General features: G+C 45.4%; 1 long non-coding RNA gene across 1 annotated transcript in view; it reads left to right on the plus strand.

Annotated features, from left to right (window-relative positions):
* Positions 1-4,816, plus strand: part of LOC106723670 — a 17,536-nt gene that overhangs the window by 9,679 nt on the left and 3,041 nt on the right. The window contains exon 2 of the long non-coding RNA XR_001359372.1: positions 1,800-1,802. This is a non-coding gene — a long non-coding RNA (uncharacterized LOC106723670). The remainder of the gene's footprint in view (positions 1-1,799; positions 1,803-4,816) is intronic.

Genomic DNA, 4,816 nt, shown 5'->3' on the forward strand with positions numbered 1-4,816 from the left:
GCTCTCAGCAGCCACCAGGGAGGCCCAGGCCCAGCGGGGCCCCCTTCTGTGCAGACTCTTGGTCCCGTTTGTCACCAGCACCCAGGCATTCTGCATTTCTGAACTTGTTGCAAGAGAGATGGGCCTGCAGGCTTCAGAAGAGTTTGCAGGGGATCCAGGAGACCCTGGGAGCTGTGACTTTTCCTACGGAGGAGGTGCCAGCATTCCCAAAGCTCTTATTCTCCATAAAACGGGCTCTCACCCATCTGTCAACCTCAGAACATGGAGTGCAAGTGTAGACTTAAGAAAACAGTGTAAATGAACATTGTCATCAATGGTGAAGGTCAGATTCAGGCAGTTTTCCTCACAGGATGAGGGAGTCCAGAACCAGCCTGGTCAAAAATTACACCAGGAGGACAGAGGCCTCCCCCATGGGGACAAGCCAAATGAGTGAAGTGAATCTTCGGGCGTGAGGGACCAATCCTGTGAACTCCTAGAACCCACGTGGAGTCAGCACGACCAATATATCAGACCTTCTAAAGCAGCCCATTGCCAGCCCACTGTATTGTAATTTTTTTTTTCATTTTTATTAAACTTCTGGTTTATCTGAAAGAAAAAAAAAGAATACCTTTTGGGCTACTTCAATTAATTGAGACTGATTCATGCCCTGGAGTTCCTCTAATTTTTGAAGCTTCTTCCTTATATCTGAAGTGGGCTGGGTTACAAAGGCTAAATTGAGTGCCCTTTGGTTTTCTGGAGCATCTGGGTCAATGGGAGTGTAAACTCTGTAAGCCTCGCAGAGGCGCTCCAGAAAAACTGTGGGCGATTCCTGGGCTCCCTTAATGACTTCAGTAACTTTTGATAAATTTGTAGGCTTCCGGGCTGCTGCCTTTATGCCTGCTAGGAGAACACGGTGAAAATTGTCCAAGGAAACCCTCCCTCCCGCCGAGTTGGGGTCCCATTGGGGCCTGAGGGATGGGAAAATTTCCTCTACCTGATCCCGATTCTCCTCTAGCAAACCTACCCCCTGGCCCTAGGGTGGCTTTCTTAGCCTCAAGCCGAATTCTGTCTCTCTCTTCCGAAGTGAAGAGAGTGACTAGGAGCTGCTGGCAGTCATCCCAGGTTGGCCGGTGGGTAGGAAGACAGATTCTAGGAGGCCAATTAGGGCTTGAGGCTTCTCAGAAAATGGGGGGTTTTGAATCTTCCAATTATAGAGGTCGCTTGTGGAGAAGGGGGCATAAACTAAGAAGGGTTGCTCTCCTAAATTCCCCTCTGTAGGGAATCTCCCTTAAGGGTAGGAGAGATCCCTTGGGTGGAGGGTCTCTGGAACTGCCCTCCCTTGCCTGCGTGGGGCTCCAAGTAGTGGGAGGTGAGAATGAAAGAGACCGCTCTCCCTGTGCTGGAGCCTGGGGATTTCCCTCCTACTGGAGGAGAGGGAGGGGGAAGGGGGAGAGGGGGAGAACCGGGGGCTTGGACAGCGTCTCCCCTTCAGCACTTCCCTTGGGGCCAGTGCCTCCCTTTTTGGGATTTCCCTGGGGGCTGGCTCTTCTTGCCGAGCTTCCCTTGCTGGCTACTAATACTTGAACCCCAATCTGTAGAGTATAATTCTTTAACTACGGTGGGGGATTTTGAACTAAGTCCAACCATTGACCTATGTAGAAAAATTGGTCTGGGTGTGGACAGTAAATGATACTAACTGGATTCCTTCTATTAGTCTCCCTAAGTACTTTGGCATAAGCCAGTGATGGCGAACCTTTTGAGCTCGGCGTGTCAGCATTTTGAAAAACCCTAACTTAACTCTGGTGCCGTGTCACATATAGAAAGTTTTTGATATTTGCAACCATAGTAAAACAAAGACTTATATTTTTGATATTTATTTTATACTAGAGGCCCGGTGCACAAAAATTTGTGCACTCGGGGGGGAAAGGGGGTCCCTCAGCCCGGCCTGTGCCCTCTCGCATTCTGGGACCCCTCGGGAGATAACGACCTGCTGGCTTAGGCCTGCTCCCTGGTGGCAGAGGGCAGGCCCAATCCCTAAGTGCAGCCCCTGGTCAGGCTCAGTAATGTTGCTATTGTTATGAATAGTAATGTAAATATCTGATATACAGGATGGTCTTAGGCGACCCCTGTGAAAGGATCGTTCAACCGCTAAAGGGGTTGCGACCCACAGGTTGAGAACCGCTGCTCTATATGGTTGCAAACTGCTGTCCAAATATCTCAGTTTCCCTGCTCTGCCTGTCCTGGCCCACTGGCCTGTATTATCTAATCAATTTCCTTTTAATAATTCTCTTCTCCTTCTTATCACATACACAACCTTTATAAATTTCATACTTCTAAATTAGCCTTTAAACCTTTCTATATCCTTCAAAAATGCATAACCATGCCTTAGACCTTCTATTAAGTATTTCTATTTTAATATTCTTTCTTTCTGCTATACTTTCAGCAGCTTGTATTGGCCTTTTCTTTCCTGACTACAGAATTAAACCTTTTTAATCTGGCCAATAAAATACTATATTCTAAAGTTTCTCTGCTGAATATTTCAATGCAGCCTAAGAAGCACCCAGTAACCCCGTCCTGCAAGGCTCAGAGACAGAAACCTTTTGCTTTTCATTTTCTGTTTTTATCTTTCCCCCTCTCCCCCTCCCTTTCTGCATTAATCATTTACTCTGTCTTTGGCAGGGGGAGATAAGGACCTTTTATTTACAGGCAAGCAATAAACTAGCTCAGCCCTGGGCAAACTATGGCCCGAGGGCCAGATCAGGCCCTTTTGAAATGAATAAAACTAAAAAAAAAAAAGACCATACCCTTTTATGTAATGATGTTTACTTTGAATTTATATTAGTTCACACAAACACTCCATCCATGCTTTTGTTCCGGCCCTCCGGTCCAGTTTAAGAACCCATTGTGGCCCTCCAGTCAAAAAGTTTGCCCACCCCTGAACTTTGGCGTGGTTCTTAGTTTAAATCTCCCTGAGAATTCTATGACTCTTTTACAACTCTTTTGCAAATAGTTAACTTTAGAACTTGTTTCTTTCTCTCTCTTGTCCTTAAAAGTAGTCTTGGAATTAGCCAGCCTTTGTTTAAAACTTCTCTGGGTTGCAGTCTTTACAGATATTATACCTTTCAATTAACCTTAAAATCTTAAAATTTTAACTCAGTATAGAAAATTATAAATCAGGGAAGAGCAAATTAAATTCTGCTTTACAGACAGAAATCTCCCTAGCTAAGAGTTTCTGGCGAGCTAATACTCTAAAAGAAAGAGCGAGGACTGATTACCAAGAATAAGGATTCTTGGCAGCTGCTAGAATGACATCCTGCAATTTCTTTTACGGTTTAGCCCTACTGTATAACTGGGCTTCCCCTAAAGCGGGACTTGCCCTATCTTTAAACAAATTAAACAATAAAGAGACAAAACATTAACAAATACTCTCATGTTTGCAGCCAGACAGCACAATTCCTCTCAGTTAAGAGACACAGGACAACACAAAGTAGCTTTCGCTTTAACATTCTCATACTCACATTTATATACCTTCAGCAGACATTCACTTGGAAGTTAAACAGTTAACCAAATTCCTGCCTAACTTCCCTAACAGAAACAAATGTGGGGGCCTAACAAGAACAGATGTGGGGGCCCTCCCTGAACCCACACCCCAAGAACAAGATTCTCAACCAGAGAAGGTATGCTGCATCCAGTCCTTCTTCTCGGTAATAAAATGACCAGTCAGCCCTAACCAGTTTGGCTCAGTGGATAGAGCGTTGGCCTGCGGACTGAAGGATCCCAGGTTCAATTCCAGTCAAGGGCATGTACCTTGGTTGCAGGCACATCCCCAGTAGGGGGTGTACAAGAGGCAGCTGATCAATGTTTCTCTCTCATCGATGTTCCTAACTCTCTATCCCTCTCCCTTCCTCTCTGTAAAAAAATCAATAATATATATATATTTTTAAAAAGAAACTGTTCTTTAAAATAAATAAAATAAAATAAAAAATGACTGGTCATACAAGCAAGAAAGTGAACTTGAATTTACTTCATCGAATTCACTTACCTCCGAAGGCATTTCTAGTGGCTCCAAAAAGATGCAGGGGCATGTCAGGTGTCTCCCAACTGGCTGTCAAGGCCACCAAGAAGCGTCTCTGGGGCCCTGGAACTTCTTCAGGTGGCACCTCCCCTACAGATTTTCTGGGGCTTGGCAACCAGGCTGGGGGAGGCCATCCGCCCTAGGCGTCTGAGACCAAGTGCCAGTAGGCACTTATCTCTTATCTCGCTGGGGCCTCCAAATGTTATATTGTAAATCAGCGAGCTAAACAGAGGACACCTTCATCAATCAATCAGTAAGCCAAATTAATTTGGAGTCTTTTATTATGCTAGCGGTCTCAGAGGAGCTGTCTCTCAAAGTCTGAGCAAAGCAACATGGAGGAAACTTCCCCTTTATCCCCTCTAGATCAGGGGTGGGCAAACTTTTTGACTCGAGGGCCACAATGGGTTCTTAAACTGGACCGGAGGGCCAGAACAAAAGCATGGATGGAGTGTTTGTGTGAACTAATATAAATTCAAAGTAAACATCATTACATAAAAGGGTACGGTCTTTTTTTTTTTTTTAGTTTTATTCATTTCAAACGGGCCAGATCCGGCCCTCGGGCCGTAGTTTGCCCACGGCTGCTCTAGATCCTTTGTCTCCCAAATATGGAGTTTCCAGACCCTTTGTAGGCTTTTCAAAGAGCCCTATGTAGATGTTTGTTGCCAGAAGCTTGTAACCTTGAGCACAGCACAACTCAGTAGCCTTGAGCATAGTACATTTCAGATAACTGGAGGGCACCAGCCATGGGAGTAGCTAGGGCCG

Source organism: Myotis brandtii, unplaced genomic scaffold, assembly GCF_000412655.1.
Source record: "Myotis brandtii unplaced genomic scaffold, ASM41265v1 scaffold62, whole genome shotgun sequence".
NCBI lineage: Eukaryota > Metazoa > Chordata > Mammalia > Chiroptera > Vespertilionidae > Myotis > Myotis brandtii.